Below are 25,376 nucleotides of genomic sequence, written 5' to 3'. Positions count from 1 at the left end.
CATTCCTCCATATGATATGGTTCCTTCAGATCATGGAAATAGAACAACTATGTTGAGCAGGGTCTTGCCTGGTCATTAGATAGAAGGAAGAATCACCAAGTTCAAGAGTCAAATGAAAAAAGAAAAAAACCCCAAACCTGTGCTCCCCCAAGCTCCCATCAGCCTAGCTGGGCCCACAAACCAAGCTCCACCCAGAGCTCTAAAGGTTCATTGTGCAGATCTTCACAATCTGAATCTCCTTTCTTATATGAAGGGTATCTTCTCAACCATAAAGGCTAGAGATGTCATTCTTTTTGAAGTGAAAGCTTAGGGATTGTCTATGCAGAGAGTTAGTGCGCAGTATGGGGATGTACAGCACTGTAGCCTGCCGCGCACGAACTGGCCATGTGAACCTTGCTACCCTGCACTAAATTGCATCCGGCACTTTGACCTACTGCTAAGTTCCTTAGTTGGCTGTGAAAATCTTAGTCCAGGCCTGTAAGTACCTCTCTGAAACGCTTCCTTTCTTAAAATTGTCTGACATGAGAGAGGCCCAACCCATAACCCTGGATTTGAACAAGCCCCCAAAATGTGGGGCTCTCAAACCCTGATCCAAACTTTATGGCTTAGGCCCCTTAATACCTGAAGGGTTAGACTGTAAATCCTGTTACCTGCTTTATAGACATTAAATCCATCCACTTCATAGAAACAATATTCTTAATTTGATGCTCAAATCTTAGAGGCCCAACATTTTTGAGGCAGACAGCTGTAGGCAAGAGGTCCCACATCTCTGGAATGTATACTTCCATTAGGCTGAACCAGCACCAATCTGTTGATCTCTTAGGATCACTGAGTGGCTTGTGTATTTACACAGGCCTTTTGTGTTGGGTTAAGAAGGTTGGGTTTTATCTCAGATAGGAAAGTGCTTTTAGTTTCCCTGGGCACTTATGAATTCTGACTATTATGTGTGTGTTTTCAAAAGATGCTTACATAGCTAGAAATGTATTGATAGGCATAGTATATAAATTGAGACAATAAACAAATACATTTATAACTGGTTGCAGATCTTGATGAGTAGCCAAACAAATTAAAGTACTTCAGAAAGCATGCCTTTACCACCACAGCTTTTTCAAAGACTGTTTTCCCTTGACCAATTCTTCATCCTTAGAAAGGTCAAGGGTGCCAAGGACATTTGTGTTCATTTTTAAAGGTTGGTTTCAATGTAATTTTTGTAGTTCACCACAAGATGACTCCTATCCTGGCCTCCCACCCTATCCAACTGGATGTGCCCCCTTTTCTGTTACATTAAGTAGAGATGATCACTCACCCATGATGAAGATGAGTAAAGATCAAAAAACATCAGAGCTTCAATTCAGATTAATCTTGAATAGCCTGTGTCCCATCCCAGGATATATACAAACATTCATGAAACTCTGTCTCTCAAAATGCTCCTCCAGGATTCTAGCCCTTCCCTCTGAGACTCCAAATACGCATCTCCAATGGCTTTCATCCTTCTCTGCAATTCTCCTTCCTTTCACCTAATCTTTTTCAAACTCCTCCTAACTTTAAATTTCCCAGCTAAGAGGATCTTCCAACAGATCAGAGGTTCTCAGACTGTGCCCCTCCCCCGCAGCATGGAGGAACAATCAGGGGGCAAGCAGTGGTGCCAGGTGGCTCAGGCCAGCACTGCATGGCAGGGTTCAGAGAGGGAGCACTGCCACTCACCCCTCCCCCTCCTCCCCCACCCAATACACCTCAGCAGGCCACCCAGCCTGTGGGTCAGTGACAACAATCATTGCAGCCACACCAATTTCTGCTCCCAGCAACCTCTGTGCCCACACTGGCTCTCTGGCCCAAGAGACCATTTCATGCGCCTTCTTTCCCGCCTCCTCCCCTCCCCCCAAAAAAAAAAACCTGAGGGGGGAGAGGCAGGTATTGCATCTATTTTTGTTTGGGTTAGGGGAGCACACCCAAAAAATGCGGGGGCTCAGCTCGAAAAGTTTGTAAACTGCTGCAATAGATCCATGAACTGGACCTCCAGATTGCTGCCACATGCCAGCATGCACAGATATGTTCTTAGGTCCTGCAATACAGTGTATACTTGTGTGTGTGTGTGTATGTGTGTGTATATATATATATATAAATTCCAAGGGAGCAGCAAACCAGAGTCCAAAGAGACTCAATGAAAGGCAAGAATCTGCAAATGTTGACTGTGGAGTACACCAGGGTGAAATTTTTCAGTCAAATAGTTTATTTGCTGTAAAAAAAGTCACCCCAAAACTATTTGAGAATTCAGGTTGAATATGGCAAATAGTTTTGGCCAAATAAAAAATGAAGAAAAACAATTTGAAAAAGTAGAAACGGTTTGTTTTGTCATTTTCAAAAAGAAACATTATGACTTATCATTTTGAAACAGTCTTGTTTCAAAATTTAGCTAGAAATGTATAAAAAATTTAAAGGATTAAAAACCACCTATAAACATCATAAAACAAAATAATTCATTTTGTGTGAAACTAAATGTTTCATTCAACCAGATATGATTTTTTTTCTATTTTTTGTTCAGCAAGAGAAACCAAAAGACTTCAGTTTTGGTTCAACCTAAAACAATTTTTTTTCAGATTTTTCCGTTCAGCCACGAAGCTGAAAAATTCATTATTGGCTTAACTCTATTGTGGAGTGACTGAAGTACAGATAATGAAGAAGCCTATAAAGTGAATATCTACTGGAGGTTAGGAGGAAGATTTTTTCCCCCTAACTTCTATTCTCTGGTTTGGGGAAAGGTCTGAAGTCTCTATCTATTCTTGTTTTAACGGAACTGGTTTGCCAACCCCGGCTCTAAGGTATATGGTCCTCAAGAAACCTATCTACTCTACCCTTTCATTTAGGAAGCCCTGTCAGTAAGTGTATCCCTAATAGACATGATTTCATTGCTGCTAGTGCTCTTGTACTGGTAACAAATACCACTGACCACTTTGTTACACTGTACCCAGGAGCAATAATGTGTCTGGTTGCATACCAGAGATGAGCCCAAGCTGTAAATTTGACAGCTGAATTCGGATATGAATTTAACTAGGATGCGGAATATTTCTAACCAGGGTTTTCGTTTGACCCTTTATAGAGATAGGATCCAGCCATTAAGTCCTAATCCGCTTTAGGAGACAAACTCTCCAACGTTTGAAGGATTTTGGTTTGGGTCTGTCTAGCACATTTGTAAGGTGCTTATCATTTTAGGCATTTTTCACAATATTTTCCCATACTGTGCATTGTGGTATTAAGCAGTACCTCAGGAGCATAAATGATGATTTTCATTACTGTATATCTGATGCCAGGGGTGAATTGTTTCTCAAAGCAATGCCCAGTCATTATCAATACTTAACCACAGCTAGAAAATTCTAAGGAAAAATAGCTATATAACATCAAGTGCCTCATTTCTCCTCTTGCACTGAGTGAGCCTATGAAAAGCCACAAGATCTGCTGAGGATATAACAAGAGTTTGATGGTGCAGCAGGTGTTTCATATCAAAGCACTGAATATTCTGGCACTCCCTGTGCCCATCCAATTCCAGTCAAATCAGTCCCTGGGGGCATTTGTTTTAAAGAGTGGAAAAATTGTATAATGACTGCAGGATAAATTTGCAAAACTTTGCACTTCAGATGCATGTCTCAAATATACTATAAAACACAGTCTAAAACCTCTACGGAGACTGGGTTACAGCTAAGAATGTAGATAGTTATATCATTTTAATGGTCAACTGTTTGTGGATTTTTCCTTTGGACTATAAGAATTTTTATATTTTGCACAAAATGAGGTAGGGAGCCGGAGGATCTCTGTTGTATCACCCATTTGCAAGTTTTAATGGAAAAAGGGCAGCTTTCTTTATACTTCAGTGACTTTAGGTGAATTAAAGGGTCAGCCAAGTCATTATATTTAAGTGTATAAATCCAATGCAGAAAAGCTTCCAGTCATCTACTCCAGAATTTCCAAGATTCTTATATAGGGTTTGGAATATCTCAGAATTGCAATTCTAGGATCAGAAAGCAATACCCTGCAGGGAGCAAATTTATACATAGAAATAGCCATTCCTTTTAGGGCCTGACAAATGGAAAGGGCTTTGATACGGATTGTACAAATACACCATTTTAACTCTCTGTATGGAGATTTGCTAAGTTGAACAGACAAGAGCCATGGTTGGCCTGCAATTAGAAAAAGTGCATTACCTGAAAATGACCATAATGGTCTTAACTTTTTAAACGGCAATAGCTTATTCAAGTGGTCCTAAAAAGAAGTAATCACCCGTCTATTAAAGTGGAGCTCTGCTATGAAAAGTGACTATATACAAATGGCACCAATAAATCTCTGATTTGTTCAGAGAAATTTCTGCTAATTTAAGTGACTGATATAAATCTGTGCTACTACTTGCTTCTATTAGCCCAGCAGCAACAACACAGCTAAGAAAGTGTGTGCTGGATTCCGTCTTTTTTTGTGTGCATCAGCAACAAAGATGGTTACTAAATTCCAGTCAGTTACACATGTACAAAATAAGTAAAAGCAATGAGTTTGCACAGGTGTCATGGAAGGCATAGTTTGGCTAGTAGAAGCTCTATTACTTGTAATGATTATTATTATTCAACATTAATGTAGTAGAACCTAAACACCACAACCAGGTTGGATCCCAGGGTGATAGGTGCTGTAAAAACAAACAATTAATGACAATCCCTGCCCTAAAGAGCTCACAGTCTAAAAGAAAAGATATAACAGGTGGAATGAGACAAACAAGCTGGCAAAGGTCAGAAAAGGGGGAGACAAGGAAACAATATATGATGTATCAGAAGGAAAGACCCAGCTTGATTTTCAGATCTTACGTACAGTATGTAGGCTGGCAAATAAATAACTATGTATCTGTTAACTGAGCACATTTTATATGAAAACAGACAATAAATATGGATCCCCACAATGCCTTTGTCATAAAGCCACTTTTTCAGAATACCTGATTTTTGCTGCCTTGTATGTTTTCTATCCCTGCCAGGCCATTATCCCTTCTCTTCAAAGTGTGTATGCAGCCATAAGTGGAGGCTATGAGACAATTTGCGTAATATTCATCTGGCTCTTCTCTTCTAATCTCTTTCTTCATATTCCTTGGTTTCCCAGTGCTTGACTAGTTAGGCATTTGGATGATAGTCATCTGACTTCAGCTCATTCAAGATAAAATGGTGTGATACTGGTGGGGAGGAATAGGAATTCTTAGGAAGTTGTGATGACCGCTCCATCCACTGAGCAGCTTTTGTCTCAGTTGCTTGCTGGGCTTCCTGCTGGGTTCTCAGCCAATGGTAGAGGCTCAAAGTTCCTTTCAACTTTTTTTGAGTCACTGGTCCAGAGATTGTGACCTTTCCTCTCTGATTCAAAACTTACCGTTTATCCATCCTCCTGTCACCTCCAGCCTAGACTATTGTAATGAGCTCTAATGAAAACTATACCACTTAGAGGTTTCAGCTATAGCAGAAAGCAGCTGCTCATGTCACAGTGGGGCAGACGACTCCTTCACTACAAAACTCCAGTGCTCCATACTCTGTGCTAACTTCTACTTTGTTTCTATGTGCAGTTCAAGATGTCTATTACCAACTGCAAAGCCCTGAGTTGTTGGGAATGTGTCTGTCTTCAGGACTTGCTCTTCACTGCTGTGTCAATTGCATTTTACTGGAAATTTCTTGGTGTCTGTCTTCAGGGTGAAACTTCAGGAGACAGGCAGCAGGGTATTTTCAGTGGAGAATAGCTCTGGAATTCATTCCCTCCTATGGTCATCAGAATCCAAACATGGCTTTTGTCATAGCCACGTAAGAGGTGTTTGTTCACTGTCTTTTTTTGTAATTTAGGCTGTCAGCCATTTTCCCATTCAACATTTGGGGATGGTAGAGGGAGGAATTCCACTATTTCTTTGCTGGTTTGGAGTTGATTGTTGGCAACATTTACTTTTATCTGAAGTGCATCGGGGCCTGATCGAGCTCCATTGAAGTCGGTGGGCATCTTCCATTGATTTTAATGGGCGCTGAATCAGGTGACTGATACTCTATTGATGAGTACAGGGAAAATAAAATTAGTCGGAGCCATGTTACCACCTGTCCTGTAGGATGACTTCCATTGAATAACAGACTTCCTTTTAAAATCCAACCCCCCGCAAACAGAAATACTTGTTTCCTGCAGAACTGACAAGGCCCTAAGATTGCTGTGTAGATATCTGAGCTCCAATTTCAAATAAAAAATCATTATGAAAATAAGACTTCAGGCCTTCTTGAGCAGGACCGGCTTGAGCATTGCATCCATAGAAATCATGAAACCAACGGTGCAAAAGCAGGCCTGCGGCAAAGGGGGTGCCCCAGGGAAGGGCAGGGGTGGAGAGTGAGCCCACCTCAGACTTACCCCCACAGCAGCAGTTCCTGTCACACTGGGCTAGGCCTGGCTCACCACTCTGGGCATTGCAACCTAGGGCATGGAGTTGTACCTGCATGATGGGGTGGTGGGTGCTGCTGCAGGCAGTCAGTGCTGACTTGACAGTTCATTATAATGTCCTCATTGAATCAGGAAGCTACATCCACCCCTGCTTTTGAGGCAGGGAATGTTGCCATAATATGGGTATATGCAGTGCGTATGCATTGTACAACAGTATTGAGCCATGATTGCTGATTGGAGGATGAAATTGCTACTGCAATGTAAATAGTAACATTTATTACTGAAGCTGGTTGTCATTTTTCATGAGAAGTTTTTATATTGAAAAATGACCTTTCTTCAAAGACTATATTTTGTGGGAAATTATTGACATTATCGTATTTTTTAGAAAATTCCTCATACTATTTTTACTGACTTTTTAAAAATCATTTTTAAAATCTTTATCAATTTTTTTTGTTCAGTGAGAGCCACATTTCATTAAGAAAACAAGTTTTAGGGTGACTGATACACTTCAAACATCATACCTAATATAAACTTCAGAAAAAAGTATAGGAGAGAATTTTGCGAGAAAATGGGTCATTTCGAACCTTGTGAAACAAAGAACTTTGCAATCTTTCATGAAATTGTTTCCCAGTTTTTCAGCCAGCTCTAATTACCTCCTTTATTTTAAGAACACACTATTTCAGTCCATACATACACAAGTGTGATTCCAAATGTCCTAGAGCTAGGGTAAGTTATTAAGGCAGTAGCATGCATGCTGGAAGTGGGGCTGAGCAGTGCCCTGCCCAATTCAGAGCTTTGTGAAGCATTAGGAAACTCTAGAAAAAGTGTGGCGTCTGTTACTACTCTGTGTTGCTTTTAAGACAGACCGGAACAGTAACAGTCACTTATGTACAGTACTCATAGAGTACTCATAGATCCCCTCTGTTGGGAGATCATCTATACCAGGGGAGCATCCCTCACTCTCCCAGCCCTCTCATGGTGGTTCTGGGTCTAGCGCTCTCGCCCTGGAGATGTCAGCTGGTAAACGTCTCTTCTGCCTCCCCTCTCCAGCCATCTAGCTCTGCCTCCAGGATATCAGCCAGCAAACCCCTCTTGCTGCTCTTCTGCCTTCAGTTTCCTACTGCATCCCAAACATATAGTCTCTGGAAGGTAGAAAGGAGATAAGCTGGGGCACAGAATGAGGACCACCTTGTTTTGGTGAATAAACATATAAGGAGAAACAGAAATTACAGTGGTCATTTACCCAACGCTCTCTACAGAGGTTAGGGTTACTAAGAGAGCTGCCTTCTAGAAAAAGAGGAAAAGGGAACTAGAATGCAAACATTCAAAAGAACCTACCCCTGACTCCCTCTCAGGCAGCTCTGAGTCACCAGGTCTCACCCTGTCTGTGATTCTCCCTGATCCTGGATAGCACCCAGGTGCTGCCCCACCCTCTTACTTAGCCAAACGGGGGGCCCCTGTCCTGGCACAGGGGAGCTGGACCTACTTCATTCACCAGGGCCAACCACCCCATGACAGACTGCATCATAGGCATAAACACAGGGTACAGAATTAAGCATATATGTGAGCTGGGATGGGGAACCACTGCCCAGATCCTCCAGGGTATTTAGGTGCTTTTCAGGCGCCTTGATTTTAATGGGAGTTAAGCACTACTTATCTTTTTAAGGATCTGGGACTGAGTGCTGAACGCCCTACAAATTATCGGAAGGCTTTGCCATGAAAAAGATGGAAAAAGAAGATTCAGTATTTCCCTCATTCCAACGATCTCAACAGCCTCCTCTGCATTGTTCAGCAGAAAGAGGCACTACTTTCCAATGACTGCTAGAACATGCAACTCCCCACCTGATAACTTTGTCAAGGCAGTTATGCACTGATAATTCAAAAATCTACAGGCATTGGAAACTAAAAATGACAAAGCATAAAAATAAACAGAATTTATTAAAAAATAAATACATGAACAAACCTGTACTGAGTGCATTATTCCTTTTTGCATTCAATTCATTGAGATCCTCCTGCTTTCAATTCAAGTGGAGCTGCCACAGCATTCCAGTTTGCCACAGTTTAGCAGTGAAGTCTGCAGAAGCCTCACGCCTTAAGGTAGGGTTTAGGTCCATCTTGCCAGAGATTACATATGGCTACTTGCCTTAAAGGAATATTGTGAGGCTTAAGGCCCCAGACTTGCAAGATGCTATATGAGGAACTCCACTGAAGTGTATTGGCCTCAATGAAGGTGGAAGATCAATGTGCATTGATCTGTTTACAGGATTGGGGCCTCATTTGTTCATCTTTCTAAGAGGCTTGGTGGCCATCTGGAGGAAGGTGCTGTCATTGTGCAAAGCAGGTATTTTATTATTATAGATTCGGTACAACTGGCACATGATTTATTGATTCTATTCAATCATGTAACAGGCCTTCACACTAGTGAGCCTGTAAAGAAAATAGGACTCTTGCATACACATGAGCCATTTAATGATTTTAAAAAAAAATGAGAACCATTGTTTCCAGATAATTTATACAGATATGGAAGTATTCTTTTTCTTTTTTTATGAATTGGATTCCTAAGAGGCTTGTGAAAGTGTCTTTTGGGTCAAAGTCTAGTGGTTTACTCACTTAATCATTCATCCCTTGTTGATTAATAGACTTTTTAAACAGAGTCACATATTAATAATGTAGGCTTTAACTGGGCGTCTCAATCAAAGAGTAGATTTTAGAAGTTGATTGGTTTGTATCCTCCAGGCCTGTGATAAATGTCTGGAGATTTCATGTAGTCATTTTTTCTTGTAGGTTTTTTTTTCATTCTTATATTCATTTCTCTCTTCAACATTGTCACATGAATATTTAAAACACAAAGTATAATCAGCTCAGTGCTTTTTCTCCAATGCCAGGATCAGAAAGAGAATAGCTGTCATTCAATGCAAAATCTCTTTATTACAATATTTAAGGATTTTTTTCTCCTTTACCTGTTAAATAATAATCTTTTGCTTACTGGCAAATGTGGGCTAGAAGTCTTCTTTGCCCAATAGTATTAAAAATTAAAAGTTGCTCCTTTGTTTAAACAAACTCAAACATAACATTACTGCAAAGATAATATAACAATACTGTAAAGATAATAATCATACAAGAATATTGCATTTTAAATGCACAACAACTTGCCAAAAGGGCTAAACAAAATAATCATGTTCCTCATGGATTCCTCATGCTGAGCTCTTAAAACTCTGTGGGTTCTTACTTTAGGGAGCAGTTATTCAGGTGAGTAATACCCCTGAAGTTGATTTTATTGGGACAATTTGCATAGGTGTAAGTGCCCACCAGTAGAAAGAAGGGTGGCACAACTTGGCACCTGCCTGGAAAGAGGGCACTTCTAATCCACAGTGTGGATCACTGCTCCATCTTCAACATTTGTTCCACATACAAAACTTCTATAGATCTCAATAGCATTTCCAAGCTTTAATATAAGTGGTTGGACCAGGCCTGCTACATTCCTGTTCTCTTGCAACAGACAGATTCCTTGTTCAGATGGTGTTGGTGCAGGTCCCAAAGCAGTGGATCTTGAAGTCAACACACCCCACTGGCTGCTCTCAAAGCCATAATTTCAGGCTTTCTGCAGACTCAGGTAGACTATGTATCCTTTATGAATGGTTTGTATTTTCAAGATCTTCTTCACAGCCATCTTGTATATAAATGAAAACTTAGATTCTGATGTAATCACATTACTGCAGGAACTGGGGTCCTATGCACTGGCCTAAAGTGCCTATGCCTTAATCAGGCCCTCTCTAAATACCGGGATATATATGACAATATAGTTATGGTATAAAGCCTTTATCAGCATGAATTTGGGATGATTACATTACTTCCTGATTTCTTTTTCATTTTAATTGTTCATACATAATGTGGCATGAATGCAGTTACTTCATTTAATTATGGTAGCTTGCACAGCTGCAAATATAGTTAGTGCTCATGAAGTTAGCCAGTTCTTTTTTACATCCATCCACAGATTTCTTGCGAGATGACTTCGAAGTCTGAATCCCACAGGCAGACTACAACATAAAGCCGGGGTTTCAACTGAATTGTTTTGGATGTCTTGGCATTTTAATAAGATGCTTTAATAAAAATGAAACTTGGGGAATGAAGAGCTAGAAACCAAGAAGTAAATTTCAGCTACAATTCCAGTAGCTCCTTTGTTTTGCAATCACAACAGCTGCAATAGGAAAAAATATTTGCCAGTATCTGAATTTTGCTATGAATGGTTTTCCCAAATAAGCTGGGAGCCTCTAATTCCATCCTCTGCCTCTTCTTCCTCCTATAGCTGCTACCTCTGTTTCTCTCCTGCCTACTCCAACAGCTGTTGCTTTCCCCCCAAATGATGACTCCCCCTTCTTGCTCTTCTCTCACCATCAGCGGCTGCTTCCTCCACTCTCCTACCCGCCCACACAAAGGACTGTTATCTGTGTCCCATGCTGGGGTCTCTCTTGGTAGTAGCTCAGTGGTCCCCCTCCCAGGCTCCCTGCCAGCTACTTCTCTCACTCTCAGCAGCAGCTAGCTCCCCTTTCCTTTTGTGAAACATCTGAGTGGTAGTGAGGAAGGATGTCCTGGAACCCTCTACTGAGAATGCAAGGTCCATGGGAGAGTAGTCGTGCAGAGAAAATGGAGCTTTTCCCCTCTGCTAAATCACCTGGGACATGGGCAGGCACAGGTTTTGAAAAGGCAGGCATGGGGTTGTTGGTAGTTACGGTGGGCATTCGTAGCAGAAAAAGGCAGCGCCAACAAAAAGAACATGTAGGCATAGCAAGTGTAACGGCAATAGCAGCACAGCAGAAACTACGTTTCCTCTGTCTCCTCTGAGTGTGTGAGTGTGAGTGTGTGCGTGAGCAGCAGCAGAATTACTAATCCAAGAACCAGTACAAAAGATTCTTCTTGTCCCATTAACCCACCTTCCTCCCTCTAAGGTAGACGCTTTGCAGCTGCACGGCAAGAAAAACACAAGCCATTAAGACGGATGATATGGACATCTTCCGTTTTCTTAGGGATTGTATCAAGCTGCCTTTCAAAGATGTGGAGTTAGCCCCAACTCTTGTGCTCATGCAGTCTTGTATGACTAAGAGGGTATTCTGTGAGGGCCACAGGCACAGACTGTGGAGAGGTGAATTTTGAAAGCCAAGGGGGCAAAGCTGAAAGTTATCCCTCAGTCCCGCAGTAAGTGCCTTTGCTGCAGGAGAAACTGAAGAAGATATTAAATAACTTCTCTTCAGTGTTATCAAGTTAACAAAGTCTCCAGTAATAGTGGAGGCAGCCTCAGGTAATGTGTGTGAGAGAATACACAATGTGCTGGCTATTGTCCATTTGGGCTTTTTGGTTGCTATTGATGTTGAAGTTGCTGTTAATCTGATAGCATTAGGATTTGTTTCAGAGACTGCTTGAAGCAACAGCATCAACACACAATTTCTTAAATTTAATGATGTTAACCTAAAGACCACAATTTTTGTTAAAGCTGTGTCTTGTGGATGACCTACAGCTGCTACGCACCTCAACAGGCAATAGTGAAGGTGATATGGCAGTGAGATTCTTATTTACTTTGAATTTTAGTCACATACCCTGTGAGGGGATTGGAGGGACATGTGTGCGCGTGCGTGGAGTGCTATCGGTTTTACTTCTTTCCATCCATACGCATAGGTGGCTCTTTGCCTCCACATGCCTGGAGACTGAAGTCCTCTATGTAGCCTCTACAGATAGAACCTCACTCTGTAGCGTGGGCTGGAATCAACTTTCCCCTCCGTTTGGGGTGTTGACATACACAGTTCCAGTTGGAGTCTATTGGGGCACCTCCGACACTGCCTCTGTCAAAAGAAATGAGAACAAACTCAGAGTAATGACAATTTACCTTCATTCCTGTTCTATGTCATTCTCAGCCGCTAATTTAATGGAACAGCTCTCCCATGTAAGGGATCCATGGGACAAAAAAGTTTTTTCAGTGCCTCAGACTGTGTAGTACACATTTCAATAAGGGACAGCAAAGCAGCAAGAACATTTCAGGCCCTTCTCCTGCTGTGAAGAACAAATTCATTTTAAGCATTCCCCATACCTGCTCACATTGGTCCACTGAAAAATGAGATCTATTTTGCTTAAAATATTTACATACTCGCAACTCACTCTATCCTTGTTTCTTACTTCCTGACATAATGAGCTTCCTCTCTATGGTCCAATATCCTTTCCCCAGTCTAAAGCCCTCCTGAGCTAGCTGTCTGTGAGGAAATATACTATTCTATTTCTCATAGTTTTCTGATTTCCCATTTCCCATTCACTTTTTCACTGTTTCTCAGCTTCTTTATTTTTGCACTCATCAAATATTCTCTTTTCTTCCCAATTCTATTTTATATATATATATATATAATCATACTAAGAATATTGGCTTGTTTTTTTCAGATATGCTTAAAGCTAGAGCAAAATTCTACTCCCTGCAGCACTGAACAGTGGGAGATCAGACACTGGTCTGTTTGAAATGTTTCTAAGCCCCTATTGCTCTTGGCATTGCTGTGGTAGGAATGTGACCTTTTGTGCACTGCGCTGTACAAACAGTGCCAGATGAGTTCCGGTACTTTAAAAACAGTGAATTTACAGGCAAAGTATTCTGCTCTCATAAATCTTTATTTTTTTAACCGCAGACAGCTAAGAATGCTATTTGAAGAACTTTGAAGGTTTTTCAAATTTCCTTAGTGGAGGTCTTGCTATTTAGATGGAAAGGAATCATATGGGTTTACCTATTAGACATATATTCAAAAGCCTCTGGAGGAGAAGGCAAAAGCTTCAATAAGAGCTTTGTCTTAGATGGTGGTGTTCCTAATAAACAAAATTCTGCATGTATTTAAAAATGAGACTTAGGATGCTTACTAAATAGTCTCAGAAAAATGCTGAGTCTCATAGTGAAACTTCAAGTGCTTTTTCTTTGCATGGGAATGGAGAAGGTTCAAATTCACTCATATTTGGATGAACAAAGATTCTTTATTAGATTGCATTACCCCTTTCTCTGTAGGGAGAGGCAGTATTTTGAGGGGGAGGGGGTAGGGGAGAGGATAAAATTCACATCCATCAATTGGGTGCAATAATGTATGTTCAGCATTTTTCGGGTTAAAATATTTGTTTTGCTTTTTGGATAAAAATGGGCTGGGTTTATATAAAACGGGATACTTTCTCTAAAGGACCAGAAAAAAGCTGAGGTAATATTTTCTGGAGTGAACTGACATGTAGCATTATTTGCAACTAATTTTCAAACACTGTTTCCAAGAAAGGGGAGAATGGAGGATCTCGCAGCAGGAGCTTAAGTTGCCACTTTGCTGCTGTTGTGATTGGGTGGATCTGCAAACAGCTGGGGCCTGATCTAAAACATACTGATGTCAACAGTCAGACTTCCACAGACTTTGGTGGCCTTTGGATCAGGTTCTTGAATTACCAACCAGCTAGCAACCAGCATACGGAAACTGAGCCATAGGCTTGTGCAAGATGAACAGGAAGATAACTTGGATAAGATTAGGAATTTTGTGAAACCTTAGGGAAAGAGGTAGGTTTAATCTAAAAAAAACACAAAATAGAATGTTTCAGAAATAGTGCTGAACTTCAGAATAACTTTCCACAGAGAGAGCATTCATGAACAGTAAATTAGGAAGTTTAGTTTTGTTTAACTCTTTCATTGGCCTTTACTCTCAGCTTCCTACCTGGATATCAAACTGCAGTCAAATGTGGGTATAATTTAATTGACCCCCCGGCTGTGTGTGTGTATGTGTGTGTGTGTGCGTCCACACAGGCACACACAGGCCATATATGTATCATTTTAAGGATGTTTCACTTCATTGAATGGGATTGATGTTTTGCACGCCACCAGTTACAAAGCTTTAGTTACCAGGAATCCAACTCTACAGGGAGCCATAAAAACATTTAAAAATGGTCTAAAATAGCTTTTCTATACCTAGGAATATCGCTGTTGACGTCCATTATCTCAGAACCTTCCTGGTATTAGTGTGTCCGCAGGGGTCCCATTGGGAAGCTGAGAACTTTGGTATCCAATGGAATGTAGCTCTGGTTTCTAGCCCTGCCAGGTCCAAAATGCTAACCTTTCAGATTTTAGAGTCAGTATAATAAAGCTGTTCTTGGTTCAGGACAGAAACTTGCTCAGTGAAAATATGGGAGAGAGCGTATGTGATCAGTCTATACCAATACATCCTCAATTATTTAGGCTATGTCTACACTACAGCCTATGCTGGCATAATTTATGTTGCTCAGGTGTAAAAAAACACTCCCACCCCCACCCCACCCCCGAATGACATAAGTTACGCCGACATAAGCGCTCGTGCATAGAGCTATGTCGACAGGAGAGCTTCAGGAGCTTTCCATCAACATAGCTTTTGCCATTCATGGAGGGGGGTTTATTATGGAGACGGGAGAGCTCTCTCCCATTGGCACAGTGTCTTCACCAGACGCGCTGCGGAAGCGCAGCTGCATTGGTACAGCTTTGGCACTGTACGTGTAGCCTTACCGTTAGTTTTCACGGAGGATACAGAATGATTTTTGATGATCAATATTTCTTGTAATCAAGCTAACTTTCCATGTAATTAGCAGATACTGGGTGAGATTACCGTGTTTCAGATACCAAGATGTTTGTTACAACTGAAGTTAGAATAACTGTGAATGGACTATAAGTTTGTATGTATACAGAATGGTTTGTGTGTGTGCTATATATAACACACACATGTATGTACACAAAATCAATTGACTGCTGTTTGGTAGCCATTTGATAAATATTTCCTCACAATGCAACTGACAATGAGAGAACAAGACTTTTCAAATTAATTGGCATTTAATATAACACACATGCTTGTTACTGAGCAACCAATTAACACAATTAATTTCCATATTCCTGTTGAGCTAGAAACTTAAAATATGGTGCATTCATTCATTAGGTGCTGATGAGAAAACAGGAAAAATAACCCAATTTGAACTTTCCATCAGAGGTCACCAAAAGGTCACAAGCAGTCTGTTTTCACATTTTGATCCTTCAAGTGCCTTTTGAGCTAGTATCTTGAAATAAGTACCCTTTTCAGCTATTATCCTGAAATTTGGTACACTCATTCATTATAGATCACTGATTACAGGAAAGAAATAAAAACATGACATTTCCACCATAGGTCACCAAAAGGACATCAGCCTAACAATTTGCAATCATTTATATTAATTTTGTCTGCGAGGTCATGCTGCTTGGTGTGAGGCTTCCTGTTTGTGGAAGTGAAGATGATCCAAGATAACCGGTTCTGTTCTTTTGGAGCAGTGTCTAAGGCTGCACTATAAATTTAGATAGACATGCTGAAGTCATACCCCTGAGCAACATGGTGGCATGATGAAAGTCACACCCTAGAGTGACATAGCCATGTCGCTCTAAATTTTTAATGTAGACCAGGCCTCAGAAAAAATTCAGACCCCTTAGTGCAGTATCTATTCTGACCTAATGCTAGGTCAATGGAAGAATGCTTCTGCTCAGGGAGGTGGAACCAGAGGGTGGCTGAACAGAGAATCCCAGACTGCACCTACTGCTCCTCAAAGACATCTAAAGAGTCAGTGGACACCACACAGAGGTATACTGCCTGGAGATGTGATCGAACAAGGGAATGCAAATAAGCCCTACAGTCACAGAGCACTTCCCACCACCCCCAGTCCAGCTTCCACCTCCTGGAGTGTTGGATGGCCATCTTGGCCAGTGTCAGGAAGAGATTGATGAGGAGGTCCCCCGGCTTTGTAGAGCAACAGATGGGGTGTGCATAGATCAGGAGACTAGCTGGATGTCCTGTGGCCAGCTCAGGTGGCCAGTCAAGTGGCTTTGGGAGGGGTAGGGGGACTTAGGCCTGAAGGTGAGTTCCAGAGGATCAGGGCAGGGAGCACCCGCCCACAGGGTCCACTTGAGGAAAGTGAGAGAAGCAGGAGACAAAGCTGCCTCACTTTCTGAAGCACATGACAGGGGATGTGCAGGGTGGGCAGCCACATGCACTGGCCGAGCACCATGGGGTCCACCCAGTACCTCCAATCATCCTCCCACTCAGTGTCTGCTATGGATCTGGTCGCTGAGACTAGCTTCCAGGTCCTGAGAAGGTCTTGGTAAAAGAGAGGTCTTGGGGGAAACACCTTAGGTAGAAATACAAGAGCTGTCAGTCGTTAAGAGGTGGCGGAGGAAGGCATGCACGAGCACGCTCCATGCTGGACTATCTGCATTGTAAAGGAGTCTCTACAAGCCCTGAAGGCAGAAGGCATGGACCTTGCTGTGGATGCAGATCAGGAAGACATGGAACCGACGTTGCCAAGGCTCATGATATTTGGTGTGTTTCTTAAAGCCCAAGCTCCTGAAGACATGAGATTATTTGACAATCTCCGCTTTAATTTGTTTTAAAAGTATGTTTCTAGCCTTCCTGATTGCAGAGCAATGCATGAGGAAACCTAAAGCTTGAGACAACAGAAGATAAATTTAAGTCCCCAATATATTTTTGTTAAAATCAGACAAAGGAAAATTTGCAGAGAGTCCATCAACCCAATGGGGTGCTCCCAATGGACAACTCCCTGCTCCACATCCTCAGCTGGTGTAAACTGGAATAGCTCCACTGAAGTCAATGGAGTTATGTTGATTCACACCAGCTGAGAATCTAAAGCCATGAGTAGGAACCAATTGAAAAGTGCTGTGCACTCTATAGACTGTGTTTGCATGGGGTCAATGTGGCCTTTGAATTGTACAGTTTGCCTTTTACCTATATAAGTTCCCTTTTTTTAATGTTCTTTAATTAAACACACTGCATTATAATTTTGAATGGTGGCTTTGTTAAATATCACAGAACGTAAGAATGGCCATACTGGGTGAGACGAAAGGTCCATCTAGCCCAGTATCCTGTCTTCCAACAGTGGCCAATGCCAGGTGCCCCAGAGGGAATGAACAGAACAGGTAATCATCAAGTGATCCATCCCTTGTCACCCATTCCCAGTTTCACAGCAAAAATATATATGCATTTAAATGAAATGTATTGGTGGCTGCATTTGGCTAAAGGATGGATTGAGTTATATACTGCGAATGGGCTGTTATTGCAAACTCTTTAGTTCAGCACTCTCAGGGTATGTGTACAGTGCAATAAAGGACCTGCAGCATGGCCACAGCTGGTGCAGGTCAGCTGACTCAAGCTTGCAAGCCTTTGGCTGTGGGGCTGTAAAATTGCAGTGTAGATGTTTGGGCTTGGGCTGGCGCCTGGATTCTGGAACCCTGCTGGGGGGAAGGTCTCAGATCTCAGGCTCCAGCCCAAGCCTGAACATCTACATTGCTACTGTTAGATCTGCAGCCCAAGCCCTGTGAGCCTGAGTCTGCTGACCCGAGCTCTGAGACTCAGTGCCATGGGTGTACAGATACTTTCGGTGACTTGAGAGAGAGGTCAGGATTGGGCCTATAGCCTGTACTTTGTGTGAACACTTTGGGATCTTTCAGTTGAAGATTCTGTATTAAATGGCAATTACCATTAGCATTGTTCATTTCTCATTACGAGTTTTGCTCAACAGGGCGATGCCTCGAAAAGTGGCATTCACTCTCCTAGATCTCAGGGACCCGTGCTCTAGATACTAACATGAAAATAATAGTCTCACCTTGAAAACCACCATAGTATAGAAAAAAATGATCAAAGTCCCAGTGGTGACTCTTGGTGGCTCTCTATTGCTTTTTCCATTTCAAGGAGGGCAAGAGGAAATGGTGTAAATGACAGAATAAAGAGCAAAGATGCCTGGCCAGTGCTATTAATCATTCTAGGGGGCAAAAGAACAGATAGTTCGAGAACATATATTATTATTAGGATTTAAGTCCCCCACCCCACCTCCTATTTTTAGACTTATCTATCTTGTTCTGTCTATTGCAGATAAAAATCTGCCAGGTCAACAATATCAATAGTTTTTATTACAGAAAACAGATGTTATCTGCATCCTAGCTGTCCATTTAATTAGCACCTTAAGACATGTGGTATCGTCGTTAAGCTTAAGACTCCTAAAGGAAGAAAAAGAAAAACAGTACATTTCAGAATTCTTAGAGATAAAGCATTAAAAAGGGGGGAAGGGGTGAACAATGTCATTTTCTTTAGGGAATCACAGAAATTAAACACACTTTTGAAATAATTATTGATGTTTAAGTCAAACAGTAATCCCAGAATTTCTCTGAGGGTTATTGAATTTTGTGTAATTGGGCTGCAGGAGAGGCTGAAGTGGCAAAATCATACTCATTACAAGGCCAGGGATGAGGGTTCTAGGGCCATGCAGTGGGATTACATTGCTCTCCTTACCTCCCTTGGCAGAAAAGTCCTATTGAATGTAATAGAAAATGATAACCTTTCAATAAAGTACAGTTATCAGTATCAATACATTACGTTTTGAACCATCCTATAAAATTCAATAGAGAATTATTTATTCTATATGACTATTAAAAACAAACCTGGAGAAAAGAGAAAATTCATTATTAAATTCTAAAGATTTTTAGTGCAATTCCCTAAAACTAATGTAATTTCTATAGAGCAGTACTGATTTCATTCCTATTTAATTCTAGGCACAGCTCCTAAGCTGGAGGACACTGCTGATTTCCATCCGCTGAGGATCTGGCCCTATTTTCACAAAGGCCTCTTGTAACATTTACTTCCTCCTGTGGGATGTGGTGACATTAGATTTGTGTAGTAGCAAGAACTGGTCAAAATATTTTGAATTTTGAAATTAAAAAAGTAGGATTATTTTTAACATTGATGTTCCTACTGCCCCCTCCTTTTTTCCACCACAGTTAATCATGATGGTTGCCCAGCCTCATTTCCAGTGCTGCCATCCAGCCTTGTAACAACTCTCTCCCACATTGTATAACTCTATTTTCACTCCATTAAAGCCCCAATCCTTCGAAGATGTGTCCACATGCCTAACTGAATGCACTGTGAGTAGTTCCAAATGGATGTGCATCAGGGTGAATTTCACCCTTACTGAAGTATGGTAAGTTTCACAGATTTTAAATTCTTTCCCTCCCTCTGGCTTCATCAGCTACTCTATACTGGCTACTAAGAACATAAAGATTCTCTTTTGCCCTATTCATTCTTCTCGCTCCCACACTATTATGGAAGTCCTTGGCACGCTGCAGGAACATGTGTCTGCTAAGCATGTCTGCAGTGTGGGGTGCAGAATTTCCCTGCAGCTGTACCTTAGTACTGTGTGTTTAAGAGGGAAAGGGGTAGCATAATTAAACCCCTCAAAATCCTAGATTTGTCTAGATCCAGGGGTGTAAATAGGCCAGTGCGGGCCAGTATGGCATACCAGTAAGAAGCTGGTTCCAGCCCGTACACGGCAGCGCTTTAACGTCAACGGGGGGGAGGGGGCAAAAGGGGCAGCTGCCCCAGGGCCGGCAATTTAAAAGGGCTCCTGGCTGCTGCCGCCACCACCACTACCACAGCAGCGGCCGGAGCCCTGGGCCCTTTTAAATTGCTGCCAGAGCCAGGCAGCACAGATGGGCTGGCTGGGGGATGCTGACATCCAGCCTTGCCCCTTCCACTCGAGGCCCCGCCCCTTCTCGGGGCCCGGAGCGGGGCCCCCATACCGGTAAGAGTTTTATATTACTTTGACCCTGTATAGTTCCCAAAGAGAGATCACCCTACCTTGTTTTAGGTGTTTGTTGATTTGTAGTTCTGTTTTGTATTGATTGTTTCCTGCAGTTTTTCTTTCTCTTAATTGTATCATAGTGGTTTTATGTGCAGGTAGAAGTAATATCAATTTTTTTAGTAGTTTATTTGGTTATAATTTTTATTCCAGCTGTAACATTTCTCTTTTAGCTTTCAGTATTGTTGAAAGAACACTGGTAATGGCTTGGAACTGGTGTGTGTGTGTGTGTGTGTGAGTGTATTTAAAGTACTGGTGAATTTACAATAATATAAATGAGTCGAGAATTCAAATGTCTGGTTTTTAGAACACATTGTAAATTCTTTCATTGCCTAAGGGACATAAAGAAAAAAGAACAGTCTGACACATTCTCCTTTTTGCTTTCAAGGCAGTTTGCTAAGTGAGTTAATTATGGAGTGTTTGCATGTATGCAATCATGAACTGTACACTGGGTCTGGCAATATAATTTGGCTTCTGACTTGGAATCTTGAAAACCCTTACTCCTGTAAGTAGTCCCACTGAAGTCAAGAACATTGTGCCCTTGAGCGAAGATTATTCATTCTTTCTTCAGTAATGGTAATGTGAGTTTCTTTATTGAAATAACGGTGGAGCTATGGCAGATACAACTGTTACACACGGTCTTCCAGCATATTTTTCTTAGTATGCGAGCTAATGTTCAGACTTGGAAACATATGGGTGAAATCCTGGCCCAGTTGGAGTTAGTGAGAGATTTGCCATTGACTTCAATGGGATCAAGATTTCACTCTGGTTGTGTTGGAGCTAGTTTTGTTCTGCAAGGTTCTGTGTAGATGCAGAAGAGAGGGAGCTGTGTGAGCAGCAGGAGAATTTGCTCTCTGCAATGGCCTCTGACTGGAGTCAATTCCAGAGGCAGAGTTGCTCTCTGGGAACCAAGCATTGGTGAATTTCACAAGAAATGAGAGGAACTATTTGCTTTCTATATCTGACTTGCCTACATTATTTTTTGCAAAAGTTCCCCCATCCCTGCAGAATTTCTTTACAGCATGTGTTTACATATACAAAGCTCATTTGTGTAGCTTCTGCACCCCATGAAATGCCCCAAGGAAGTCAGTGGGAGTTCTGTGTGTATAGTAGTGCTGATTGGGGGATGCTTTTTATTCCTGTGGAAAGTTTTTTGACAAAACCAAACAAAATTATTTAATCAGAATTTTTCTTCACAAGTTTTAAGTTTTTGTCAAAAAAAAAAACCAAAAAAAAAACCAAAAACCCTGGAAACCCTAACATTTTCTCTGAAAAGCAACATTTTTCAACTATTCTAAAATCAACAATTTTTTTTTGCAAAAATTCCCACAATTTCTTTAAAAATGGACAAAATTAAAAATTTTCTCATGAAAATATCCTGTTGGAGAAAAAAGCCATTTTGAGTGAAAAAATTCAGCCTGCTCTAATGTATACTAATGGTAGAATATGGCCCTTGCTACATTAGACATACATTCTCTCCCAGCTTTTAATATTTAAAGAATATATAAATAAATTACAGGAAATATATTTACTGTAAAAGTTCCTACAGATCCCACCTTTATGTTTACTGAAAACTGCATTAACACAGGTTCCTTTAAGAGTCTATCTGAAAGCTATAAAAGTGAAGAAAATCTAGCCCGTATAAAACTGCCACTCTATCCATAACTCATTCTGTTGTGCTAAGTATGAGCAGAGTTTTCAGAACAGTGTGTGATCCTGCATAACATATGTGTTGCGTGATATCTAAGCACGACGGGTGGTTTTTACAGCTGATGGCAAGAAGAAAAGAAAAGCAGAGCAGAAGCTGTCAGTTTCCGTGTTTTGTTCTAGAAAAATTACATTGCAGAAATCAAATGATTTGCTGCTTAGATGATGTCTCCCCTTTTTTTATTTCTAGTTTCATGTATACAAGGCTGCCCACTAGAATTAGAAAGCAGAATAACATTGGCAGTTTGTTTCTATGGCCCAGAATTAACAAGCTTTTAAGTGATCATAGTCATTTTAAATGTGTTTTGATCAGAATACTGCTTTTAATTTTCAGTCTGAAAACAGAGACTGAACTCATCTGGCACATCTTTGAAGGAAGCAAACTGGCAAAAAAAACCCAGTATTTTCTGTTCTAACAGCAGAAATGGGACTAATTAGTGTAATAATGGCACTAGTTCTGTTGTGCTAATAACATCTACTTCACAGTATTAATATCACAGGACAAGAGCAGAAAAATTTTAAAGAGTCCACATCTTGGGCAAAATATATTTAGACACTTAAGAATGAATGTGTATCCCCACCTTCCCATTTAGGTGCTCTCATTTTCAATCTGTGTGTGTGTGTGTATGTATGTGTGTGTGTGTGTGTATATGTGTGTATATATATATATATATGTATATATATATATATATATATATATATATATATATATATATATATAAAGTGAGACATTATTAGAAATAATTATTTTGTTGGGTCAGATCCACAGCTGGGGAAAGGGAGTGTTTCAAAGACGGCTTTAGGAATTTTTATGCCCCTTGTCATGAACCGAAGCTCACTGAGCCCGAAGCATACGTTAGCACAGCTTGAAGGCTACTCAAACTTGCATTGGCAGCTTGTGATCCCAAGAGGCATTTCTGTCGGTCAGGATTCAGGGACCCTTTCCCCACAGCTTGTGCCAACTGTAAGTATGCCATGTTGAAAAACTGATTATATTGTATTTTCTGTCTTCTAGACAGTGTCTAGTGACTGTATTTTACCTCACACCCAGAATACTTAGTTTCCTTGATGCACTCTTGTGAGGGACTTTGTCAAAAGCTTCCTGAAAGTCCAAATAAATTATGTCAACAGCTTCTTTACCACTGTTCTTCTGACATGCTCGTATGAGTCTAGTAGATTTGAGAGGCATGGTTTTCTTTAACAGAAGCAGTGCTGGTTTGTCTTCATATTATGTTTTTAAGTATTTTTTTAACAGTCCCTCTCTCATGATCATTTCAACCAGTTTATCTGGTACTAAAGTAAGGGTCTCTGGTCTGTCAGTCCCAGACATTCCTCTAGCACTATTTTTAAGTCTTTGGAATTTACATCCTTAGTCCCCACGCCTGCAAAGACTTGTACACATGCTTAATTTTACATATGTCACTAAGATTGAAATCAGAGGGACCACTTAGATTTTTTTGTCCCCCCTCCCCTAAACCTAGGCACACTCAGTCTCCAGCATGCATTGGAGCAGCCTGAAGGCTGGCACTGATTGCCAGTGATCCTGGCAGAGCTTTAATGGCAGCCGGGGGTGGGGAGGAGGGGTAATAATTCTCTGGAGGATCATGACTCTCTCATTTTGGGTTCTGGTGCAGTATTTGTTAGATGATGATAATTAGGTTACTGATCTAAATTTTATAATAAATACACTTGTCCAATCTCCCCCCTCCAAATGCCATCAATGCTTTTATGACTTCATGGGTATTTTTTCTATTAATCCTAGAAATAATTCAGTGATACCTTGCATACCAATGTGTGCTCCATAAGACATTTTAGTGAGTTTTGTCTACCGAAGATGCTATCTCATTGACTATGCATGCTTGTGTTTGTGTCTGTCACTAAATCCATACATCAAAATGTTGCCTTCTGAACACAATTTTGTAGCATTTTCAGCATTAACAGGGATATTAACATGCAGCTAATACAGAAAACAAATTCTGGGTTAGTTTCACATAATCCTTTGTTTGAAATACATCCTGCATGTCAGCAGAACAACAGATGAGCTATGAGCTGGTATATTCTGAATAAAGTATTACAGGTTTCGTCTGTTTATAATTTTATTTATTTATTTGTTAATTACCTAAGTGCAACTCTGCTGGACAAGAAGCTGAGAGTTAGTGTATTCTGTAAATGAAATTCATCTGTGGTGCATAGGGTCATGTAAGGATTTTTCTACTACTTAAGCCCTGAGTTGAGACTGGGGAAAATGAGGGGTAGCGCAATAATTCGGAAAGCTATACAGTGATATGCTAGGCCAGTGGGGAGACCATGGGACTCAGTAAATGTAGATCCTGTGACTCAAACACTGCAAATTGTATGGAGGAACCACAACCGTGACTCTAAACAATGGGGTACCAGCAGCAACCATATTGTGTGTTGGAAGGGAGTGCCCTAGGTGTCAGTTTGGGGTGTGAATTTCACTTCCCCAACCCACATCCCCCCCTCTTGCACTTCTCCATCTAAGGCTCAACTATTTGAAATTAATTTCACCCCATCTTTGCAAATAATTCTCATTAATGTTGTGCTTGGAGTGGCAAGGCAGTAAACCACAAAACCCTTGATTTGCTGCGTCAGTGATATTGTAGGGGATTGAGTCCCAGTATTATTTCTTGGTTACTTAAAATTTTTCTGATTAAAACAATCTTTTGAGGCAAATGGAATAACTCCCACTTCATAATTCTTCTTAAGACATCCCTCCTATACAGGCAGTAGGCTGCTTTTTATTCATTCATTTAACTTTCTACACTTTTCAGGACTATGGATCTAAGGCCTGGTCCACACCTAAAAATTAGATTGATCTACCTACATCACTCCAGGCTGTAGAAAAATGTTGCACCCCCATTCAATGTAGTTAGGTTGACCTAGCCCCCACTGTATGAGGCTCGATCGACAGAATGATTCTTCTGTTGACCTAGCTACCACCTCTCGGAGAGGTTTCAGAATAGCAGCTGTGTTAGTCTCTATCTGCAAAAAGAACAGGAGTACTTGTGGCACCTTAGAGACTAACACATTTATTTGAGCATAAGCTTTCGTGAGCTACAGCTCACTTCATTGGATGCAAGTGAGCTGTAGCTCACGAAAGCTTATGCTCAGATAAATTTGTTAGTCTCTAAGGTGCCACAAGTACTCCTTCTCTTGAAGAGGTGGATTAACTACATCAAAGGAAAAACTCCTTTCATCAGTGTAGGAAACAGCTGTATTCTGTTACTATGGCGGCTTAGTTGCACCGTTGTATCTGTGCTGCTGTAGTATAAACATACCCAAAGCCAGAAAGAAATAGGGGAATTATTATATTACTTATTAGAGAAATCTGTGTTTACAAAAAAAAAAAAAAAAACCAGAACAAGACATGTTGCCTATCTCCTGGAGCTCAGACTAATGCTCTGATCCTGCAAGATACTCTGTGCAGGAGGGCCACCTGCATGCTTGTAGAGCCCCTTTGATTTCAGTGGCTCTCCCAAGGCATAGGGCTCCATCTATATGAAGTAACTTCCAGGATCTGGATCTACAGGGGAATTTGTAGGACATGA

Source organism: Lepidochelys kempii, chromosome 1 (genome assembly GCF_965140285.1).
Source record: "Lepidochelys kempii isolate rLepKem1 chromosome 1, rLepKem1.hap1, whole genome shotgun sequence".
NCBI classification, from domain to species: domain Eukaryota; kingdom Metazoa; phylum Chordata; order Testudines; family Cheloniidae; genus Lepidochelys; species Lepidochelys kempii.
This window is presented reverse-complemented; position numbering follows the sequence as displayed.